The sequence below is a fragment of the Hemitrygon akajei genome, chromosome 28 (genome assembly GCF_048418815.1).
Source record: "Hemitrygon akajei chromosome 28, sHemAka1.3, whole genome shotgun sequence".
NCBI lineage: Eukaryota > Metazoa > Chordata > Chondrichthyes > Myliobatiformes > Dasyatidae > Hemitrygon > Hemitrygon akajei.
In genome coordinates, this window is record NC_133151.1 from 2854212 (window position 1) to 2879453 (window position 25242).

Here is a 25242-nt window from a genome sequence, read left to right on the forward strand (position 1 = left end):
GCTTTTAGTTACACACATAAAATGCTGGAGGAACTCAGCAGGCCAGGCAGCATTAAGGGAAGTGAATAAACAGTTTGGGCCGGGACCCTTCTTCACGATCGGAAGGGAACGGGGAAGATGCCAGAATGGAAAGGTTGGGGGGAGGTAAAGGAGGTGATAGGTGGAGCCAGGCGGCTGGGAAAGGTCGAGGGCTGGAGAGGAAGGAATCTGATAGGAGAGGAAAGTGGACCTTAGGAGAAAGGGAAGGAGGAGGGGACCCAGGGGGAGGTGAGAAGAGGCAAGAGGCCGGAGTGGAGGGAGAGGGGGAAAAAATTACCGGAAGGAGAATCGATGTTTGTGCCATCAGGTTGGAGGGTACCCAGGTGGAATATAAGGTGTTGCTCCTCCCTGTGGGTGACCTCATTGTGGCACAAGAGGAGGCCATGGAGTGACATGTCGGAATGGGAGTTGAAAACTTTCCAGTCTGGCCAACAGGAAGGTCTGCTGTTTTGACGGATGCACTGGAGGTACTCGACGAAGCGGGCCCCCCAGTTTTCGACAGGTCTCACCGATGTAGAGGAGGCCGCATTGGGAACACCGAACACAGATGACAACCCCAGCAGATTCGCTGAATGGTGGTGGGGGAGGAGGTGATTGGACAGGGACATTTTGGTCAGTTGCAGGGACAAGTGCAGGGAGGGAGATTAGTGGGGAGGGACAGATTGTTGTTTTGTGGCAACAGTTCAGTGCAGGCATATAAAAAGTTATCATAAGTTACAATAGAAATAAGTAATTTGTGCAGAAGAGGAGTAACGAAGAAGTGCTCATGAAGTCCTGGGCTGTTCAGAAATCTGACAGACGGGACAATACAAGAGCAGGGATGTGATGCTGAGGCTTTATAAGGCACTGGCGAGGCCTCACCTTGAGTATTGTGAACAGGTTTGGGCCCCTCATCGTAGAAAAGATGTTCTGGCTTGGAGAGAGTCCAGAGGAGGTTCAGAAGGATGATTCCAGGCATGAATGTGTTATCATACGAGGAACGTTTGAAGGCTCTGGGTCTGTACTCACTGGAATTTAGAAGGATGAGGGGGATTTCATTGAAACCCTTTGAATGTTGAGAGGCCTGGACAGAGTAGATGTGGAAAGGATGTTTCCCATGGTGGGGGAGTCTAGGACAAGAGGGCACAGCCTCAGGATAGAGGGGTGCCCTTTCAAAACAGAGATGTGGAGAAATTTCTTTAGCCAGAGGGTGGTGAATTTGTGGAATTTGTTGCCACGTGCAGCTGTGGAGGCCAGGTCGTTGGGTGTATTTAAGGCAGAGATTGATAGGTTCTTGATGGGACATGGCATCAAAGGTTACGGGGAGAAGGCCGGGAACTGGGGTTGAGGAGGAGATTTTTAAAAAAAAGAATCAGCCATGATTGAATGATGGAGCAAAATCAATGGGCCTGATGGCCTAATTCTGCTCCTATGTCTTATGATCTTATGGAAAAAGTTGTTCCTAAAAGGTTGAATGTGGGGTCTTCGGGCTCCTGTACCTCCGCCTGATGATAGAAATGAGAAGAGGGTGTGTCCTGGGTGGATTGTGACTTCTTGAGGGAGGAGGTTAGTTATGTGGTTTAGAGAAATCGTGGAAAGCCGATTTCATAAGTTACATTTCATAATTGCTGTTCAGTCCAGAGCCGGGTTACTGATCAACCCATTTCCAGTGACATACCACGTGCTTGCTGAGCTCTTTTTTTTCTCCTCGCTGCAGTTCCAGGCTCCACAAAGGTGTCTTGTTTCATGCATGCATGCCATTCCAAAGTTGAAAATCCGTGGGGAGATCTTTGCCTCGTGTGACGATGCCAGAACAGCTGATAGCGATCTGATGGCAGTGATAAGGGCATGAAGCGAGCCTCAGTCAGAGTCGATGCTCCCGCTAATTTCTAACGACCAGCGTGCGCAAAAATCTTGTGCTGTGCAATTTTTTGCCCAATGACAACAACATGTGCACACTGGATTTTGTAAATGGAGGTATTCATTTTAACAGCTAGCAAAACATTGTCCGCAAGAATTTTGATCTCTGGGTTGGATCGTTTTCACTCTCGTTCATCTTCAGTCTCACAGTCCATACTTAAGGCTGATTTATACTTGTGCGTATGGGCTACACCGCAGCCTACGCCGTAGCCCTGATTTTCACTTCTGCGTCGCTCTGCGCCGTAGCGAGCATGCGTTGGTGTTCACCAGAACGCTAGTTGGCGGTGGGGTTTCTACGCCACTGCGTTGAGTTTCTTCGTGAGAGACGTGGACGAGGAAATGCATTTCAAACATTTTCGCATGTCGGCAGGTAGATTTGACGATTCGGTTCATCTATTTCGCACCGGTGTACAGACGTGGCGGAAGAGAAGCAACCGGAAATGCGATGCTACCAAGCGGACCAATCACAGTTGTTGCAGTCTGCGTCGCCGCGACGCATGAGTGAGTTTTTTGGGGAGGTGCACGACACCCTACGGCGTAGGGTACGCGGTGCCTACGGTGTAGATGCGACGCACAAGTATAAATCAACCTTTAGCAGGCCTGTAGCGGGTAATGAAGGATTTTCTTGCCGGAGCTTTTGCACACCGTCCACACGTGATTGCTTGCTAAGTGACGCTAATATCTCTCCATTTTTTTCCCATTTTCAAATCCTCCAGCAGCTTTTGCATCGTGACAGTCCACACAGGTAACACCAGTTTCTGTACCGTGCATAAATATTTCTCATAGCCTCATGTTCTTGACCTCTTGGGCTTTCGGTGTAGCAGTTTCTACTGTTTCATTAAGTCATTCCACTTTAAATGAACTGGCAGTTCTTTTGAGCTTCACGCCCTTTGCTTCTTTGGAATTCGACATAGTGAATCAATAATTACTTTTAAAAAAAACCAGTATAAATAAGCCAGCTCAAAGATTCACAGGCAAATGATCGTAAACTCCATGTTGTCAACCACCTCTGCATCAGAAACCAGAAAAGGAAATGTGGATTGTGTACGATCGTGAAAAATGCCAGTGAGGTAGAGGTTGCCAACCTTTTGTGCTCAGTTTAAATTCCTTTGTGCGCTAGTAGCAAAAGATGTGTGTGTGCACACGCGCGTGCAACCTCAGAGGGGAACGTTAGTCATAGTGCTTGCTGGTTTTGACATCTCGGGGTCTCTGTTGGAAACGACAAACTTGGTGCAGCAGTTGAGCGGAGGGTAGGTTGTAGTTCGTGCAAAAAACATCGGGCAATTTCGGAGAGAGACTTGTGTAACTCAGTGACACGAGAGAATGCTGGAAGAACTCAGTAGGTCAGGCAGCATTTGTGGAAATGAATAAACGTTCGACGTTTCGGGCCGAGACCCTACTTCAGGACTGTAACAGTGCATCTTCTGGGATTTGCTCTTTGCATCTCCTTGAGAATTGTGATGAATAATGATGAGGGGCAGCTCAGATTTAGCTGCTTTTGAATTGTTCGCAAGGGTGGATTTGCGGGGCAGAGTGTGAAATTAGGGGGTCGGATTAGAGTTTAGGGACAGGACGGGAATGTGGGGGAATTAGAGGTCAGGCCGGAGTCCTAAGTTTCCTTCGCATTCGAAAACCAGTGACACGGATGTGAATCATCTGTGATCAGATTTTGGGCTGGCAGAGTGAATGAAAGCACCTCCCCCCATTTTCCATCATCAAGTTGTCGGCAGGTTCGGGAGCCCAAATTTTATGCGGGTGAGTAGAATGAGGTCCAGTGACAGAACAGGTTTGCAAACTAGTGGGACCGGAGTTCGAGGCCTCATGTTCTGGGATTGTTGTGGCCTGGGATCGAGCACGAGGGTTGAATCGGAGGTTGAGGTCTATCGGCCGGAACTGAGTCTGCGAAATCCTGCGAGACCACTGGTGGGTGGGGGGGGGGGGGGGGGGCAGGTTTGCTGCTCGGCCAGTCCTGGGGTTAAAGGACTGCGTACGTGAGCCGTTGGGAGAGAGGAATGGGGTTCACTTTTGCTGTGGCTGTTCGGTTGCTCGTTGCGTTCTCTGCTGTTCTGCCAGGCATCGTGGGTATGTGTGGCGACACTTGCGGGCTGCCCCCCACCACACTCTCGGCTGTGCTGGTTGTTAAAACTCTGTGTTCCTATGTGCACATGACAAACTTGAAAGTTAAAACTGATGGTGAGTGGCCATGTCACAGGGGACAAACATTTCTCTCAGTATCCACCACAGGAGAACATTGTGCATCACTTCTCTTAGTTCAGCTTAGCTCGCAAATATTGCGGTTTACCATTTCTATTGACGTTGCAAAAATCATCAGCGTGATTATTAACTGATTGCTGTCATTCGTGTTGTTTGTTAAAAGTCACCCTATTAAATATCAACATAAACAGAAGAGATTCAGCAGATGCTGGAAATCCAGAGCAGCGCACACAAAATGCTGGAGAAATTCTGCAGGTCAGGCAGCATCTATGGGAGAGGAATAAAGAAGCTGACATTTTGGGCTGAGATCCTTCATCGGTACCTGATAAATACCAATTGAGGCATGCACAGTTCCGACGAAGGGTCTCAGCCCAAAACGTTGACTGTTTGTTCTTTTCCATGGATGCTGCCTGTGTGTGTGTGTGTGTGTGTGTGTGTGTGTGTGTGTGTGTGTGTGTGTGTGTGTGTGTGTGTGTGTGTGTGTGTTGCTTTGGTCTTCCAGCATCTGCAGCTTTTCTCTCTGTATGCGACGGTATCAGCTTCCCACCCTCCTTTATTTTTGCATTTCCGATTTGCCACTTCCCTTTCAGCCTCCAGAGCTTACTGCGTGTTCTATAAACCACTTCAGAAGCGTTAATTGGTATGCAAATGGGGGCGGAATGGTCGCGTGGCAGTTAGCGCGGCGCTTTACAGTACCGGCGACCCGGGTTCAACACTGCCTTTGAGGAGTTTGCACGTTCTCCCTGTGGCTGCGTGGGTTTCCTCCGGGTGCTCCGGTTTCCTCCCACAGTCCAAAGATGTACTGATTGGTAGGTTAATTGGTCATTGTAAATTGTCCCGTGATGAGGCCAGGAGGGTTAAATTGGGGGCGGCGGAGGGTGCTTTGCTCCATGATTCCACGCTGCATCTCAATCAATAACTAAATAAAATTGTATTACTTCTTCAGGTTGAATATTTTTATTTTCTGACATTTTTACTGTATTCAGTTGAAAACCATCAAAAAAGCCACGTGGCAGCAAAACGGTCACCATACTGTCTAATGGCCTGATAATCTGGAAATGAGTTTGAAGACCAAAGAGGCAGCTGCGAAAATTCAAATCTGAGTAATTGAGTTGGAGTTACAAAGCCAGTATCCATGATTGTTACCGCAGAACTATGAACGCACATCTTGCTTTCTCGGTAACCTCAAAGAAAGAAAATCGGTCTGGCCAGTATATGATTCCGGGCTCAGTCGATGTGATTTATTGATTTGATTGATTGGTTGTCCACCCTGTCTGAGGTTTGTGCCGTTCAGTTGCCTGTTGGTGGGTGGCTGCCGAGTCCTGAGTTGTGAGCGACGTTGGCGGCCACGGTGAGGAGGTGAGGACTGTGCTGGGTCTGGAAGCGGAGCCGCTGATACTGCTTTCCTCCTTCGACGAGCGGCGATGGCTGCTGCTCGCCGCCTCTCCTGCAGGTGGCCGTGAGCGGTTCTAACTGAGCCTCGCCGGCTCACTCTGGTCTTGCGCGCTCTGCTCCGGCCGTTTTGGTACCTAGTTGGCTGTTAATACCTCAGCTGAAAAGAATACAGGGGAAATAAATGTCAGGGTTGCCCGTGACACCCACTTCCCGAGGAAGAGTAAAGATAAACATAAGATGCAGAAATCGTTCTAGTTACGTAGAACATAGAACAATACAGCACAGTACAGGCCCTTCGGTCCACAATGTTGTGCCAACCCTTAAACCCTGCCTCCCATATATCCCCCCACTTTAAATTCCTCCATATACCTGTAAGTAGTCTCTTAAACTTTACTAGTGTATCTGCCTCCACCACTGGCTCAGGCTGTGCATTCCACGCACCAACCACTCTCTGAGTGAAAAATCTTCCTCTAATATCCCCCTTGAACTTCCCTCCCCTTACCTTAAAGCCATGTCCTCTTGTACTGAGCAGTGGTGCCCTGGGGAAGAGGCGCTGGCTGTCCACTCTGTCTATTCCTCTTAATATCTTGTACACCTCTATCATGTCTCCTCTCATCCTCCTTCTCTCCACAGAGTAAAACCCTAACTTCCTTAACCTCTGATCATAATGCATACTCTCTAAACCAGGCAGCATCCTGGTAAATCTCCTCTGTACCCTTTCCAATGCTTCCACATCCTTCGACCAGAACTGGACACAGTACTCCCAAGTGTGGCCCAACCAGAGTTTTATAGAGCTGCATCGTTATCCCGCGACTCTTAAACTCTATCCCTCGACTTATGAAAGCTAACACCCCACTCTCTTGTCCAGGACTTCATCTGACTGCTTTTTATTTATAAAGATCGAATCTCTTAACTCTTTGATTTGGGGTACCTCTGGAGACGTCAAGAAAACTGCAGCGGACAGAGTTGAGTTGGAAGGTCCTGGGCTGATGATGGGGGTAACCTCATCAATTTCCAGACTGCTCTGTGGTGGATCTGAATCTCTAAACTTGAAACAGTTTATAATGGTGGTGTTGTGATTTAACAGGGAAAGGAGAAGAGGCCAAAAGAGGATTTCTTTCAGCAGAAGTACATTGAAACAGAGCAACTTAACGCTGTTTGTTATCAAAGTACATATATGTCACCATGTAATAACTTGGCATTTCCAGGAAAATAAAGAAATCAGAATAATCTTTTATTTCCCTCCAGTCCTGATGAAGGGCCTTGGCCCGAAATGTCGACTGTACCCTGGCCTGCTGAGTTCTTCCAGCATTTTGTGTGTGTTGCTTGGATTTCCAGCGTCTGCAGATTTTCTCTTGTTTGAAATCGGAATCAGGTTTAATATCACCGGCACATGTCATGAAATTTATTATCTTTGAGGCAACAGTACAATGCAATACTTAATAAAAATAAAAACTGAATTATAGTAAATATATATTAAATAGTTACGTTTAAAATAAGTAGTGCAGGAACAGAAATGAAAAGGCAGAGGTGGTGTTCATGGTCTCAGTGTCTGTTCAGAAATCGGACAGCAGAGGGGAAGAAGCTGTTCCTGAATCGTTGAGTGTGTGTCTTCAGGCTCCTGTACCTCCTCCCTGATGGTAGCAATGAAAAGAGGGCATGTCCTGGGTAGTGGGGGTCCTTAATGATGGATTCTGCCTTTCTGAAACTCTGCTCCTTGAAGATGTCCTGGATATTACGCAGGCTGGTGCCCATGATGGAGCTGACTTAGTTTACAACCTGTTGGAAGTTTTTGAGTGTTTTAGGTGACAAACCAAATCTCCTCAAACTCCTGATGAAGTATAGCCACTGTCTTGCCTTCTTTGTAGCTTCATCGATATGCTGGGACCAGGTTAGATCCTCGGAGATATTGACAGCCAGGAACTTGAAATTGCTCACTCTCTCCACTTCTGATCTCTCTATGAGGAAATGCAGTAGAACTTATGAAAGTCTATAGATCAAACAATTAATGTGCAAAAGAAAGCAAATTGTGCAAATAAACATTTATTATACACACATACAGAGAGAGAACATGAGTTGTGGAGTCCTTAAGTCTGGCCGATGTGAGCCAGTGAGGCACTATTTAAAATTCCTTGGGAAATGGCTTAATTAAATGGTTCTGACCATGGCTGAATTTGATATTGCGGACCTGCTGTGGGTGCATAGTTCACCTGTAAACAATTGACCATTGCCGGAAAATGGGTGACATGTTGTATTTTCTCTTTTAAGAGAAAAAAATAGGTTTGCTAAGTGTGTGGTGTAGTCCGAGATGTTATCTATCCCTCAGTAGTGAAGTAATTCTGTTTGTTCGGTGTCACAGCTGCCCACAGGAATGTGCAGCAAGTTATCAAACGTTGCAGATTAGGGTTAATGCTTTTAAGGTTCATCTGAACGCTCTTTCAAAACAACTGAACGGAGGAAGTATTTTTTAGGCATTAACGTGTTTTAGATTTTAAAATAATAATCGTTTCCTTGTTATTTTAGCTACTGGGTTTTGGGGCCTTTTCTTTCATATGGTAAGATGTTATAACTGTGAGTTGAGGATTCATTTAAGTGTTTTTTGTTCCTGGAAATAGCATCATCCTCGCCTGCAGGGACGGGCGTGAAGCGCTGCTGCAAGATCGTCGATTCGGTGAAAGGCACCCTTTAGTCTGCAAAAAAAAAAATCTGTTAGCCTTTGAGTACGATGAGATGAGCATGAGGGAATGGTGTTGACTGGCACACTCCAGGCTGAGGGGCGCATGGAGGCTTGGTGCAGCCAATGAGAAAGCTTTGTGGAGAAGGACCACGGTTTAGGCTCATTCTGTTATTGGATATTGAGGGGCTGAGTCTGGAGGAAAAGGGTGTATCATCCCAGAGCAATGAATGGCAATGGTGCCGTGTGTTACGGCATATTCTGGAGATATTCCATATAACAAATATTGACTTCAATAGCAACCAGTCTTCAGATCTGAATGTGGATTGTAGATTGAATTTAAAATGCAGCTTGGACCAGGGGTCTTCCTGGAGCTGCACTTTAGAGTAAACTGAAGACCAGAAAACACCAGTTGACCAGAGATGTCTGCATATGCATGAATGCAATCAACACTCCCCCTATTGCATGAATACGACTGAGAGACCCCAGCGTTTAGAGCAGATTGCGGAGCGGGAGACTTTCACTTGACTGAGATGTCTGCATATGCATGAATGCAATCAACATCCCATTACATGGATCCGACTGAGAGACCCCAGTAACTGACGTTAATGAGACCCCAGTAACCCCGGTGTTTCGGTGTGAAGGTCCAGGGTTTTGGAGAAATTACATACAACTCAAAAGAAGCATTGTGAGGGTAAATTGTCCTGTTACCTTTGCTTTTTTTTTAAACATATAAAATGCGCTGTAATGTTGTGTCAAGAAATCTCTCCCCCCTGCACCCCCTCTCCCCTTCCCCTCTCCCCTTCCCCTCTCCCCTTCCCCCCTCCCCTTCCCCCCTCCCCTTCCACCCCTCCCCCCTTTCCCCCAAAGACTGTGTGTGTACGCGTGTGTGTCTCTCTCTCTCGCTCTCTCTGGTGACTTTGTTCACAGCCACAGCGCCACATGCAACTGGAGCACACTAACACCGCCTGATGTACAGAGCAAATGACTTTAAGAACCTAAAAGACAATGCACTGTGCTTGTTCATTTGTGTATATATTTTTTATTATGAGTGAAGTTAGCTTTTGAAATATAAAAATGACCTTGGCAGTAGTTGTTAAAGTGTTGTTGGAGGGAGAGGAGATCACCTCGTGCAGCTGGGGATGAACTGATTTCCTGCCCATGTAAGCATCCTGTGCTCCTGCCGCTCTCAACCCTCAACTTCCTGCCTCCCCCACTGATTCTGCGATGTGACAGATCTGATACCCAAACACAAAATGTTTATTTGAAGTGAAGGCATTGCATTTCAGTGGTGCTCTGTGCAAAAGTGTTTAACCCCCAAGGTTAACGTTTTTGCTTCAGAAGTGTACCACGTGTTTGCTGTGCAGTAACGTACACTCACTGAGCTGACTTTGCAGAACGTTAAGGGCAGCACGAGAGGAAACTACTTCACCCAGAGGGCCGTGGGAGTGTGGCGGTACCGAGCTGCCAGCACAAGGGGTGCATGCGAGCTCAATTTCAACATTTAAGAGAAGTTTGGATAGGTGCATGAATGGTAGGGGTGTGGTGGGCTATGGTCCCGGTGGAGATCAATGAGTAGGCAGTTTAAATGGTTTTGGCATGGACTAGATGGGCCAGAGGGTCTGTTTCTGTGCTGTACTTTTCTACGACTCTAATCTCTTCTTGCAGGAGGTAAGTATTGGGCTATAATAATTTTTGGTGGCTGATTTTCTGCCATCGTATCTATATGTTCTGATCACTCGGCCATAGTTGGATGCATCAGCAAGGGAGATGAAGCTGAGTACAGGACTACGGTGGGAAACTTTGTCACATGGTGTGAGCAGAATCATCTGCAGCTTAATGTGAAAAAGACATTTTTCAGGAGCTGGTGGTGGACCTGAGGAGGGCTGAGGCACCGGTGACCCCTGTTTTCATCCAAGGGGTCAGTGTGGACATGGTGGAGGATTACAAATACCTGGGGATACGAACTGACAATAAACTGGACTGGTCAAAGAACACTGAGGCTGTCTACAAGATGGGTCAGAGCCGTCTCTATTTCCGGAGGAGACTGCAGTGCCATTCCATCATGGCTGATTTGTTAACCCTCTCAACCCCATTCTCCTGTCTTCTCCCCTTGACACTCTCACTAATCAAGAGCCTATCAACCTGCATTGGCCTCCGCAGCCGCCTGTGACAATGAATTCCACAGATTCACCACCCTCCAGCTAAAGAAATCCCTCATCTCTGTTGTGTTCTGAGGCTGTGCTCTCTGGTCCTGTTCTTCCCTACTACAGGGAGACATTCTGTCTGTGGCCACTCAATAGACAATAGACAGTAGGTGCAGGAGTAGGCCATTCGGCCCTTCTAGCCAGCACCGCCATTTACTGTGATCATGGCTGATCATACACAATCAGTACCCTGTTCCTGCCCTCTCCCCATATCCCTTGACTCCGCTATCTATAAGAGCTCTATCTAACTCTTTCTTGAATGCATCCAGAGACTTGGCATCCACTGCCTTCTGGGGCAGAGCATTCCACATATCCATCACTCTCTGGGTGAAAAAGTTTTTCCGCATCTCTGTTCTAAATGGCCTACCCCTTATTCTTAAACTGTGGCCTCTAGTTCTGGACTCCCCCAACATCGGGAACATGCTTCCTGCCTCCAGCGTGTCCAATCCCTTAATAATCTTATATGTTTCAATGAACTCCCTCTCGACCAGGGGTTCACAGCCTTTCTTTTACAGCATGGACCCTCGCCATTAACCTAGGAGTCCATGAACCCCAGGTTGGAAACCCTTGCTCTAGACTTTTCCCTGTCCAGCCTCCTCTGTTCAAAAGGAAGTCACCCTGTCCTGTCCATTCTTTGCTGGCCAGTGGTGTCTTTGCTGTCTGTCCGTGTAATGACATCGGGCCAGACTTCCAGGTGAGTGATCCTGGGATCGAATCTAGCTAGCTCTTTGCGTACTGGGTTGAGTGTCGAGCTAGCAAGTCGGCCTCGTTAAAAGCAAGATAAATGCTAAAGGAACGGTGGTTGCCGCCCGATGGGGGCCCCCAAGCACGGGGAGGAACAGCCATACAATCTTTACATAACTAACATGCCCCATCCCATAAATGTCCTCCATCCCCTTTCCAGTATAATCATGTTTTGCCTGAAATATCCTTGCTGGAACAGCACTGAGTAAAATTCCTGTTTTTAATTTTACTGGTACCGCATATGAGAATTTTACGTAAGCAATTCATTAATTATATATTCTGTTAAGTCGTAGCTTGTTAGCTTTGATGCTTCAGAGTCAGAATCAGGTTTAACATTACCGGTTTATGTCGGGAAATTTGGTGACTTGGCTGCTAGCAGTGCAATACGATGCATGATAGTATAGAAGAAAGAAGTAAATCAATTACAGAAAGCACATGTATACTAAATTGTTAAATTAAAAATATTGCAAAACCAGAAATAATAAAAAAAAAAACGAGGTAGGGTTCAATGTCCATTCAGGAATCGGATGGCAGAGGGGAAGAAGCTGTTCCTGAATCGTTGAGTGTGTGTCTTCAGGCTCCTGTACCTCCTCCCTGATGGCAGAGGGGAAGAAGCTGTTCCTGAATCGCTGAGTGTGTGTCTTCAGGCTCCTGTACCTCCTCCCTGATGGCAGAGGGGAAGAAGCTGTTCCTGAATTGTTGAGTGTGTGACTTCAGGCTCCTGTACCTCCTCCCTGATGGCAGAGGGGAAGAAGCTGTTCCTGAATCGTTGAGTGTGTGTCTTCAGGCTTCTGAACCTCCTTCCTGATGGCAGAGGGGAAGAAGCTGTTCCTGAATCGTTGAGTGTGTGCCTTCAGGCTCCTGTACCTCCTCCCTGATGGTGGAGGGGAAGAAGCTGTTCCTGAATCGCTGAGTGTGTGTCTTCAGGCTCCTGTACCTCCTCCCTGATGGTAGCAATGAAAAGGGGGCATGTCCTGGGTGGTGGGGGTCCTTAATGATGGACGCTGCCTTTCTGAGGCACCGCTTCTTGAAGATGTCTTGGACACTAAGGAGGGTAGTAGTCACGATGGAGTGAGCTAATTTTACAACTTTCTGTATGCTTCAGCGTTTCCCCCCCCCCCCCCATATGTCTATTTTCCATAGCTGTTTGAGAGTTTTTGCATCTGCTCCAGTTAAATAACTGCGGTGACGTGCGTACTTGCGTACTAAATACAGCTCAGACGATGCAGCACGATCCTCCGTTGTGACCCACACAGCGAATCACGGGTGCACTCCTGCCTTTGGAGCGTCCTGCACAAGAACGCTCTGGGAACATCAGGAATTCGGAGCACTCGCACTCAGGCCAATGCGGTAGCGTAGTGGTTAGCACAACACTTTACAGTACCAGTCACCCGGGTTCGATTCCCGCCACTGCCTTCAAGGAGTTTGTACGTTCTCCCCGTGACCGCATGGGTTTCCTCCGCGCGCTCTGGTTTCCTCCCACAGTCCAAAGATGCACCGATTGGTCTATAGATGTGTAGTGGACTGACTGGCTGCATTGTGGCCTGGTAGGGGAATCCCAATGCCTTTGAACGTAAAATCCAACAAAAAGGTAGTAGATACGGCCCAGTACATCACGGTTAAAGGCCTCCCAACTATTGAGCACACCCATATGAATTATAACCATATAACAATTACAGCACGGAAACAGGCCATCTCGGCCCTTCTAGTCCGTGCCGAACGCTTACTCTCACCTAGTCCCACCGGCCCGCACTCAGCCCATAACCCTCCATTCCTTTCCTCTCCATATACCTATCCAATTTTTTTTTTAATGACAAAATCGAACCTGCCTCTACCACTTCTACTGGAAGCTCGTTCCACACAGCGACCACTCTCTGAGTAAAGAATTTCCCCTTGTGTTACCCCTAAACTTTTGCCCCCTAACTCTCAACTCATGTCCTCTTGTTTGAATCTCCCCTACTCTCAATGGAAAAAGCCTATCCACGTCAACTCTATCTATCCCCCTCATAATTTTAAATTCCTCTATCGCCCCCCCCTCAACCTTCTACGCTCCAAAGAATAAAGACCTAACTTGTTCAACCAATTACTGTCATAGGAAAGCAGCATCTGTCATCAGAGAACCTCACCTCCCAGGTTGTGCTCTTTTCTCGTTGCTGCCATCAGGTAGAAGGTACAGGAGCCTCAGGACTCACACCACCAGGTTCAGGGACAGTTACTACCCCTCAACCATCAGGAAGGAGGTACAAGAGCCTCAGGACTCACACCACCAGGTTCAGGGACAGTTACTACCCCACAACCATCAGGAAGGAGGTACAAGAGCCTCAGGACTCACACCACCAGGTTCAGGGACAGTTACTACCCCACAACCATCAGGAAGGAGGTACAAGAGCCTCAGGACTCACACCACCAGGTTCAGGGACAGTTACTACCCCTCAACCATCAGGTAGAAGGTACAGGAGCCTCAGGACTCACACCACCAGGTTCAGGAACAGTTACTACCCCTCAACCATCAGGAAGGAGGTACAGGAGCCTCAGGACTCACACCACCAGGTTCAGGGACAGTTACTACCCCTCAACCATCAGGTAGAAGGTACAGGAGCCTCAGGACTCGCACCACCAGGTTCAGGAACAGTTACTACCCCTCAACCATCAGGAAGGAGGTACAGGAGCCTCAGGACTCACACCACCAGGTTCAGGGACAGTTACTACCCCTCAACCATCAGGTAGAAGGTACAGGAGCCTCAGGACTCGCACCACCAGGTTCAGGAACAGTTACTACCCCTCAACCATCAGGTAGAAGGTACAGGAGCCTCAGGACTCACACCACCAGGTTCAGGAACAGTTACTACCCCTCAACCATCAGGCTCCTGAACAAAAGGGGACAACCACACTCACTTGCCCATCCATCAAGATGTACCGTGCAAGTGATCTCACTTTAAGAACTCTTTATCTTGTTGAGTCATGTTCTCGTTATTTATTGCTAATTACTGATATTTGCATTTTCACAGTTTGTTGTGCATTGATCCTGCTTACGGTTCGGGGAAAAGAATCTCAGGGTTGTATACAGTGACCTGTATGTACTCTGATAATAAATTATACTTTGAACTCTGATTGTCGTGTTGGTCATTGTAAATTGTCCAGTGATCAGGCTAGGGAGATGCTGGGCTGTGCGGCTCGAAGGGCCTGTTCTGTGCCCTACCTCAATAGTAAATAAAAAGTAAATAAATAAAGATCAAACCTTACTGGATTGCCCCACCACTGAGCTGTTTCTGGTGGAGTCAGGAGAAGCATTTGATTCTGTGTGAAGCCCTACTATCAACTGAATAAACAAGCTTCTATTGGACTGTAGAAGTTTGTTTGTTCTGTGTATCAGGTCAGTATCATACTGAGTAAAGAGACCAAGACAAAGCCGAGTCAAAACAGCAACCGTGGCTGGTGCTTTCCCTCCCTGTTGCTCAGGGATTCGCTCACGAAGCACAGGCAGGGGTTCATTCTGCCGTGAGGCTTCGCCGCTGGTTTGTATCAAATGCATCAGGGAGTCTGAATGCCTTGAATCAGAATGGGTGCAACACAGAGTCGTAGGAAACTCCAGCTCAGAAACAGGCCCTTCGGCCCATCTGGTCAGTGCCGAACTATTTAAGCAGTCTACCCCCGCTTACCTGCTCCGGGACCATCGCCCTCCATACCCCTCCCATCCACGTACCTATCCAAACTTCTCTTAAACGTTGCACGTGCACCACTTGCATTGGCAGCTCGTTCCACACTCTCACGATCCTCTGAGCAAAGAAGTTTCCCTTGAACTTTTTACGTTTCGCCATTAGCCCGTGACCTCTGGTTGTAGTCCCATCCAACCTCAGTGGAAAAAGCCTGCTTGCATTTACCCTATCTATGCCCTCATGACTTTGTATGCCTCTACCAAATCTCCCCTTCATCTTCTACGTTCTGAGGAATGAAGTCCTAACCTATCACCAACCTGTCGTTTTGCAGCAACAGAGCAGTGCAATACATTAAAAACACTATAAATTGCAAAAGAACCGTATCTAAACTAAATTAAATAAGTAGTGCAAAAATAATGAGGTGGTGTTCATGGGGTTGGTTCATTGCGATGACAGAAGGGAAGAAGCTGTTCCTGAATCTCCTCCCTGATGGTTGAAATGAGGAGAAGTCGTGTCCTGGATGGTGAGGGGCACTACCTTTATGAGGCACCGAGGGAGCCTGGGGAGGCTAGTGTCTGTGATGGACCGGCTGAGTTTGCGAGTCTCTGCAGCCTTTTCCGATCCCGCCCGTATCAGACGGTGAGGCAGTGGCCTCCACCTGTAGAAATTTGCTGGAGTCCTTGGCGGCGTACCAAATCTCCTCAAACTCTTAATGATATATAGCCGTTGTTGTGCCTCTTCGTACAGTCGGCCCTCCTCATCCGCGGGGAATTGGTTCCGAGACCCCCCGCGGATACCAAAAAACGCGGATGCTCAAGTCCCTTATTTATCATGTATCAGTGTGGTGGTCTTTAGGACCCAGCGGAAGCCTGGACTTTATTTAAAATGACTCAGTGCGGTGGACGTTAGGACCCGGCGACGCAGCTCTGAATCCGCAGTGTTTCTGCTCACGAAAATAATCGCGATCGCGATTGAAAATAAGGTGAAAGTAATAAAGCGATCGGAAAGAGGTGAAACGCTATCGGTCATTGGAAAAGCGTTAGGCTAGTCGGTCAACGATAGGAACAATTTTAATGGAGCATGTGAAAGGCCCTGCCTTGATGAAAGCTACAGTTATTACTAAGCAACACAGTGGTTAAATTATTGAAATACGTATGCTTCTTAAGTGTTTTATATGCATAGCAAGGTAAAATATGTACTATGTACTAAGGAAAATGTTTGACTAACTGACGCTAAATAATATCGGATGTACCTGTTCCGACTTCAAATCCAACTTAAAGACTGACTCAGGAACGGAACTCGTTCATAACCCCGGGGACTGCCTGTACTTTTAGGTCATTTCTAGACTACTTATAATACCTAATACAATGTAAATGCTATGTAAATAGTTGTTACACTGTATTGTTTAGGGAATAATGACAAGAAAAAATAGTCTGTACATGCTCAAACAACGAGTGCTGGAGAGAGAACTTCCGGGTTTTCCTGATCCGCAGTTGGTTGAATCCGCGCGTGGGGAATCTGCGGGTGGGAGGGCCGACTGTAATTGCATCAACGTGCTGGTCCCAGGATAAATCTTCGGAGATGCTGACACCCAGGACTCAAAATCGCCCACCTTTTCCACTGCTGACCCCCAAGACTTCGCTTCCTGAAGTTCTCAATCAATTCTTGGTCTTTTTTGACCACCGGCTGATAAATGTAACGAATAGAGCGTGCCTTTTCTACAGGACACGTGCGAAGAGACCCACAGTACATGAAACAGCGGTTGTAATTATGCAAGAAGTCCCTAGAAGCCACGTTATCATTTCTGTTGCTCCATCATTGGTATTGCGCCGGAGAGCTTTGAAGTGAGGAACTCTTGAGTGCTGCAAAACTGCTTATTTTATTTTGTTGGGAAGCTGCAGGTAGATTTTTTTCCATTGCAAACTTTAGTAATTATGAGGGGCGGCGATACTCACGATTGCTGGTAACCAAAGTTTGCAAAGCAGATGTGTCAGAGCAGTCACGAGGTGGAAGTGAATGCGGGGGGGGGGGGGGTGGAGGGAGGGGCTGGTAGGTGGGGTGGAGGAGGTCGGAGGGAGGGAACAGAGAGAGAGAGAGGAGAAAAACAAAGCTGCTTCCTTTCTGAGCCAAGTTCAGAAGAAATGGGCGGGAGCATCTGATGTTCGCAATGCTGTCATTTCTGAAATAGTTCACCCTTTCACAACAAGGTGTTATCAGCTCATTTTAAACATTAAAGTGTTTGGACTGTGCACTCCAGGCAGCGTGAGGAGTCCAGCCTTTGACACTGCGGACGGTGCGACCCGAGTAACTTCAGACCCCCGCTTCCTTTTCCTGCCACTCCACCCCCCCCCCCCACACACCTTTGCACAATGGTCCGATCCTACCTTGCTGCTATGATAATGAATTGAACGGTGTCAGTGCTGAGCACGCCCGGCTGCTGGTCACAGGGAGGCCAGCCCTCGGCACAGTCGGCAAGGTGTGTTTGTGTACACACGCTCGGCTCGCAGAGAGCTCTCCGGGGCAGCAGACAGCCAAAGAATCTCAGATTTTACTCTCGGGCTTCTGGAATTTGGCAGAGACAGCCCTGACTGGAATGTAAGTGAACAGAAGAGAAGGCAACCTGTGGATTAAAGTGGCTGCGAGAGATTTTTCTCCTCCCCCCCGCCGCTCAGAAAAAGTAGGGCAAGCGTAAAAGTTGGGGGGAGTGCTGGTAGAAGGGGGTTGGAGAAAAGAACGCCGGAGGGAGTTCTTCCCTCGCAGTCTGCCGTGAACCACTGATTTTTCAACAACCTGGCTCTCGGCGAGAAAGGGATTCCTTTTCCCCACGCTTGCATATTCCTTGACGTGAGGCGTTTTTCTCCCCCTTCGGAATCTTCCCGGCTCGGCTCGCCCAGATGGAGATCCAGAGGAGGTCCATGACACCACCCTTATCGCCAGCTGCCTATATCAACTCAGCCCAGTATTCCAGCGTCCTGGAGGGAGATTCAAGCAACTGCAAGGTAAGCGTTCCCCTTCCCGCCTTTCTTGCTGACACCGGACACCTGCGTTGGGAGTTTGCACAGTGCTGTCAGTGTATTCTGTACGTAGGCCACCGAGCAGTGCCAGTACCTTTTAAGCACCTCTGCGGAAAGAATTAAAAGGGACCCGTGGTGAATTGTTCCTGTCCACGAGCTCAGACTCTTTACTTTACCAGTTGAGTTGTTTCAAGGGGTTCTTTGATGTCGGGGAAAGGTCAGTGCCCCAAAGTTGACAGCCCTTGTATACCTCTCTTCAGCTTTGCCATGGGGTAAGGAAACTGTGTGCGTTCACCTGGTGCCCCTTCTGTTGGGGCAAGTGTTGGAGCCTGTTGATTGTATGTTAGTGTGCTGCTCTGGATTCCCAGCCTCTGCAGCCTCTCTTGTGCAAGAGCTCCTGTCCTTGCGTTTGCAGAACAGCAGCCATTTTTTTAAAATGCGCTACTACTCTCGAGCTGCAAGTCGTTGGTGCTGAAAGACCGGGTTTCGGTCATTCGCTGGGCTCGAGCGAATCACAGGAGTTTGATGTTGGGCGTTGCTGTCAGCTGATTTTTTTTGAAAAAAAAAATTTTGCTTGCTTGGAACTGGTACGCGGTGCTGCCACGGGGTCTCAGTCTGAAACTTTTGACAGTTGCTTCCCCGCGCAGGCACTGCCTGATCTGCTGAGGTCCCCGTGTAGGCTGTCGCCGCCACACGCTCCCTTGTCCAGCTTTTGTGCACGGATGCCACTGTTAAAAGTTAAAGCTGAACTCAGTAGCCTCAGGTGCAGTTGATAGAGCGATCGGCACAAAATGCAGGAGGAGCTCAGCGGGTCAGGCAGCGTCCCGTATGGCTGACATTTTGGGCCAAGGCCCTTCGTGGACGGTGTGTTACTCCGGATTTCCAGCATCTGCAGAAGCTTTTTCTGTTTCTGTTAGACCATCCCAGGAAACCCCCCCCCCCCCCCCATTGAGACCGTTTACAAGGAGTGCTGCCACGAGAAAACATCCATCATCAAAGACCCCGCCATCTCTTCTCGCTACTGCCACTAGGCCTGAGGTGCCACACCACCAGGTTCAGGAACAGTTACTACCCGACAGGCTCCTGAACTGGCGTGGGTAACTTCACCCAGCGCTGCTCTGATCACTGATTCCGTGATCTGCAGACTCACTTTCAAGGACCTCTTACAATGCATGTTTTCGGTATTTTTTAAAAAAAGAAATATGCCCACCCGGTTTGACTTGCACGTTGGTTGTTTGTCAGTTTTCCGTGAAATTATTTCGTTATTTTCCTGTAAAATTTCTGCAAGAAAGTGAATCTGACGGTACTATTTGGCAACGTATCCAATTGCAAGAAAAAGTTTGTGAACTCTTTGTAATAACCTGATTTTCTGCATTAATTACTCATAAAATGTCTGATCGTCAACAAGCTCATAATAACAGACAAACTCAATCTGCCCAAACTAATAGCACACAAACAATTGTACTTTTCACGTCTTTATTGAAGACATTGTTTTAGTCGTTCACAGTCCAGGCTGGAAAAAAATATGTGAACCCTTGTGTTTAATAACCGGTAGAATCTCCTTTAGCAGCAATAACCTCCAGCAAACGTTCCGAGTGGCTGCAGATTAGACTTGTACAACAGTGAGGAGGAATTTTAGACCATTGCTGTTTCAGTTCATCACTATTTCTGGGATAACTTGCATGAACAGTCCTCTTCAGGTCATGCCACAGCATCTCATTTGGGTTAAGGTCTGGACTCTGACAGTGATCAGGAGCCTGAGTAACTGGGACCTGATCAGGAAATCAACAACCCTTGTGGGGGTGGGGTGGTGGGAGGGGTAGTGGGGAGAGAAATGTGCTTTTAGTTACACACACAAAACGCCGGAGGAGGAGCTCAGCAGGTCAGGCAGCATCCACGGAAGTGAATAAACAGTTGACGCTTAGAGTCCAGAAGAAGGGTCTCGGCCTCGAAACGTTGACTGTTCATTCATCTCTGTAGATGCTGCCTGACCTGCTGAGATTTATTTATTTATTTATTTATTGGGATAGAGCACAGAATAGTCCCTTCAAGCCACACCACCTAGCAGACCCCGATTTAACCACGGGACAGTTTACAATGACCAATTAACCTACCAACCAGAGGACTGTGGGAGGAAACCAGAGCACCTGGAGGAGACCCACGCGGTCACGGAGAGAAAGTGCAAACTCCTTACAGGCGGCGGCGGGAATTGAACCCCGTGTCGCCGGTACTGTAAACCGTCGTGCTAACCACTACGCTACTGTGTTCATCCAACATTTTGTGTTGTGTGTTGTAGCGCCAGAAACCCAGGTTCCAATTCTGCCAGCGTCTGCAACGGGTTTCTACGTTCTCCCTGAAACCGCGGGGATCTCCTGCGGCCGCTACAGCTTCCACCCACGTCCCAAGGATGTATGGATCAGTGGGTTAATTGGTCACATGGTGCCATTGGCCCGTGCGATCTTGTTGGGATGGGAGGGCCTGTTACTGTTCTTTATCTCTAAATCCCTACACCCAGTTGAAATTGTAAACGAGGTGGGGGGTGCATGCTTTTCTGCTGTCAGAACTAAATAGCCGGTCCAGATGGTCTAGTATTTCTGGTATCTCTTGAGTGGAAATATGGCCTTAATATTTATTGCTGGTCTCTTGAGAGCTTTTACTCAGCAGCATGAAAGTGCCCGTGGCCAGAACGAGAGTGGTAATTGGTTTTCTGAGAGAGTTGTATATGTGAGATGCAGTGACAAAACATCTCGACTGCTCCTGTGAAAAGTTCCGTAAAAATCCTGTGGTTCGGGTCAGTGGCTTTTCGGTGCTCGTTCAGTCTGCAGTGCCCTCGAGTTGTCGGATTCGAGTCCCGGGCCACGGTCTGAGCTTGTAATTCTGGCTCTGTTGGAGGTGATGCCTCTGGGTGAAACATAGAATCACTAGATCAGCTGAGCATTAAAATTCTGTGGTAAAGAAGTCAATTCAAAACGAAGATGGAAATTTTGGCCGCTATTTCGACACCTTCGCTGCATATCCCCAACAACTAGAAATAAACTAATTAAAATCCATTAATGTCCTTGATGAAGTGGGATAACGTGAAGAACTAGTATCGATGCAGCTACAAATAAGGCAAGATGGTTGCTATATTTCATTAGGACTTGGAGGAGATTTGGAATGTCACCAAAAACACTCAAACTTCTTTAGATATACCACGGGGAATATTCTGACTGGCTGCATCGCCGTCTGGTTTTGGGGGAGGGGGCTACTGCACAAGATAAAAGAAAGCTGCAGGAAGTTGTAAACTTAGTCAGTTCCGTCATGGGAACTCGCCTCTGTAGTATCCAGAACATCTTCAGGGAGCGGTTGCCTCAGAAAGAGGGTGTCCATCATTAAGTACCCCCACCCACCCAGGACGTGCCCTCTTCTCATTGCTACCATCAGGGAGGAGGTACAGGAGCCTGAAGACACACACGCAGCGATTCAGGAACAGCTTCTTCCCCTCTGCATCAGGAAGGAGGTACAGAAGCCTGAAGACACACACTCAACGATTCAGGAACAGCTTCTTCCCCTCTGCCATCAGGGAGGAGGTACAGGGGCCTGAAGACACACACTCAACGATTCAGGAACAGCTTCTTCCCCTCTGCCATCAGGAAGGAGGTACAGGAGCCTGAAGACACACACTCAACGATTCAGGAACAGCTTCTTCCCCCTCTGCCATCCGACTTCTGAATGGTCGTTAAACCCATGAATGTTACCTCACTACTTTTTTATTATTTCTGCTTTTTGCACTACCATTTTAAAATGTAACAGATTTAATATGCAATCTACTACTGCAACCTATTTATATTTATCACGTATTACATTGTACTGCTGCCCAAAGTTAACAAATTCTGAATTTTAGAAAAAGTTATTTTTAACCAATTTGCACCCCTTTCATTCGGCCCATAGAACCATAGAACACTACAGCACAGTACAGGCCCTTCAGCCCTTCATGTCATGCCGATCCATATAATCCTTAAAGTACTAAACCCACACTACCCCATAACCCTCTATTTTTCTTTCATCTATGTGCCTATCCAAGAGGCTCTTAAATACCCCTAATGTTTTAGCCTCCACCACCATCCCTGGCAAGTCATTCCAGGCACTCGCAACCCTCTGTGTAAAAAAACTTACCCCTGATATCTCCCCTAAACTTCCCTCCCTTCATTTTGTACATATGCCCTTTGGTGTTTGCTATTGGTGCCCTGGGAAACAGGTACTGACTATCCACCCTATCTATGCCTCTCATAACCTCTATCAAGTCCCCTCTCATTCTTCTACGCTCCAAAGAGAAAAGTCCCAGCTCTGCTAACCTTGCTTCATATGACTTGTTCTCCAAACCAGGCAACATCCTGGTAAATCTCCTCTGCACCCTCTCCACATCCTTCCTATAATGAGGTGACCAGAACTGAACTCAATACTCTAAGTGCGGTCTCACCAGAGATTTGTAGAGTTGCAACATGACCTCTCTGCTCTTGAACTCAATCCCCCTGTTAATGAAGCCTAGCAACCCATAGGCCTTCTTAACGACCCTATCAACCTGCGCAGCGACCTTGAGGGATGTATGGATTTGAACCCCAAGGTCCCTTTGTTTATCCCCAAAAGTGCATTGCAGCTAGCTGAGTATTTGGGAAATATGTTCACCATTGCCACGTTGGAAATTCAGCAGCAAGTTTGCACGAGACAAGATTTTCTGAGCAACAACAATATTAGCAATGAGCTAATAGAACGAGCAGTTAAAGTGTAGTGGCCAGCTGATAAGTTCAGTCTCCAGTGCTGTCTGCAAGGAGTTTGCACGTTCTCCCCGTGACCGTGCGGGGTTTCCTCCGGGTGTTCCCACATTTCAGAGGCGTATGAGTTGGGGGTCAGTAAGTTGTGGGCATGCTGGAAGTGTAGCAACACTCGGAAGGTGTGGAGGACGTCGGAAGGGACGGTGTCAAGATTCATCCCCAGCAGCCGCGTAACAGAGGACTCTCTGATCTACGGGCTGTTCCCGGGGACGCACACGGAGACCAACATCCGGTGCTGCCGGAAGATCGCTCTTCGGTCGGCCCGAAACTTGGTGGTCTACCAGCACACGGAGATGTCCGTGGGGGAATGCTGCCGACTGGCACATTCTCGGCTGCAGGAGTACGTGCTGAGGGACGCACTCAAACTTGGTGCAGCCACCGCAAGGGCCCGGCGGGGAAGGACCACAGTCTAGGGTTCTTCCTCCATGGGAGCTGAGGGGTAGTGGGGTGGGCTGTCTACCCCTCAACTAGGGTATGTAAATATGGAATAACAGAGTGCCACCTGGGTGGCAAAATGTGTGAAAATGTAAAGACCGTAATTGAAACAGTTGTAAAGGACTGAGGGTCATTGAATGGTTTATTGTATATAACTTTATTTTCGAATAAAGTATATTTTGTTTAATAAAAAAAACACTCGGAGGCTCCCCCCCACCCCCCTCCCCCAGCACATCCTGATACCATGTTGGTCATTGACGCGAGCGATGCATTTCGACGTCCATGTGCCAGATAACTCTTCCAGGTCACTGTGAAGATCTACATCCGCATGAGAGAGCTGCTGGGTCTGGGTCGATGGTTTATAGATTCATTCCATATTGGACAGTGCAGCGTTTTCCTCAGGACTGTATCTAACTATCGGCCCAGAGTTGAGTTCTCTTTGTACTTGTACTCTCAATCTCCCCTTGAGTTTATTAATTTCACTTTTGATATTGCAATGCTTTCATCTTTCATAAGAATCTTTCGAAGAGAGTCTATAAATACACTCAAAAGCAAGACTGCTTTTTGCTTCCTCATCTCGCCCCGTTCTCAGCTACCATCTTGAGCAGTCAGCCCAACAGCAGGCGTACCGAGAGGGCTTCAATTTGCATGATGCCTTTTGGAATGAATGAATTCCTTTTCTTATCCCGATTTTTAAAAAAAAAATCTGTTTGTAGCGATCTGATGGTGCTAATGAGTTTTTTGTGTGATGTTCTGGGATGGCACATGACACAGGATCAGTAAATATAGCTCTCTGCACACCACCGATTGTACGATCACATGTTGCACATGAGATCAGAAGGCTAGCTGCTTAACCCTTTCATTGCGTGCTCCATTGGGTTTAGTCAGAAATTCTTCTTCGATCGCTCCTCTGGTGGGGCAGCGCACACACATCCGATTATGGGCTGTAACGTTTTCCAACAAACTCGCTCAGATTTTATCTCTGCTGTTTTCTCGATAAAATGGTAATATTCTTGATAATATTCAAACGTTAACTTCAAGATCCAAACGCATACTTCTGTGGAAGCTGCCCCTCTTGTGGTTAGTGAGTTTGTGGTTGTAGCAGTTACTCCGGATTTCAGCTTAAAAGAAGAGTTTAGGGTGGTTCAGGAAAACACGTGGTTTAAATTAAGAAACGGAGGTGTGTGTATTTTTGTTGGGATTAGGCAAAGTTCACTTTGAATTAGAATCTGGTTTAGTACCATTGACAGATGTTGTGACATTTGTACATGTCAATACATAATAAAAACTTCAAATTACAATAAAATACACAGATATGCAAAAAGTGAGCAAAAAAAAAGGGTTCTTGGCCCGAAACATCAACTCTAGTTTTTTTTCATAGATGTTGCCTAGCCTGTTGAGTTCCTCCAGCAGTTTGTGTGTGTCACTTGGATTTCCAGCATCTGCATCTGCAGATCTGCAGAGTCCTGAGGAAGGGTCTCGGCCCGAAACGTTGACAGTGCTTCTCCTTACAGATGCTGCCTGCCTGGCCTGCTGTCTTCCACCAGCATGTTTTGTGTGTTATCTGCAGATTCTCCCTTGTTTGCAAAAACAAAAGAAAGTAGTGAGGTAGTGTACGTGGGTTCATTGCCCATTCAGAAATCGGATGCCAGAGGGGAAGAAGCTGTTCCTGAATCGTTGAGTGTGTGTCTTCAGGCTCCTGTACCTCCTCCCTGATGGCAGAGGGGAAGAAGCTGTTCCTGAATCGTTGAGTGTGTGTCTTCAGGCTCCTGTACCTCCTCCCTGATGGCAGAGGGGAAGAAGCTGTTCCTGAATCGCTGAGTGTGTGCCTTCAGGCTCCTGTACCTCCTCCCTGATGGCAGAGGGGAAGAAGCTGTTCCTGAATCGTTGAGTGGGTGCCTTCAGGCTCCTGTACCTCCTCCCTGATGGTAGCAGTGAGAGGAGGGCGTGTCATAGGAGGTGAGGATCATTAATGGTGGATGCTGTCTTTTTGAGGCATTGCCTTTTGAAGATGTCCTGGATGCTGGGGAGGCTATTGCCCATGATGAAGCTGGCCAAGTTTACAGCCTTCTGCAGCTCGTGCCTGTTCTGTGCAGTGGTCCTTTCCATACCAGACAGTGCGGTCAGTTAGAATGCTCTCCATGGTACACACCA

General features: G+C 47.6%; 1 protein-coding gene across 4 annotated transcripts in view; it reads left to right on the top strand.

Moving 5' to 3' along the window:
- LOC140717621 (spectrin beta chain, non-erythrocytic 1-like) overlaps positions 1–25242 on the top strand; it is a 448197-nt gene that overhangs the window by 152653 nt on the left and 270302 nt on the right. Inside the window, exons 1-2 of one of the 4 annotated variants that reach the window (XM_073031204.1) lie at positions 17237–17423; positions 17723–17827. The exons of the other annotated variants lie outside the window; for them this stretch is intronic. The gene's annotated coding sequence lies outside the window, so the exon portion shown is untranslated. Of the gene's footprint in view, positions 1–17236; positions 17424–17722; positions 17828–25242 lie in introns of those variants that run through there. 4 annotated transcript variants of the gene reach the window in all.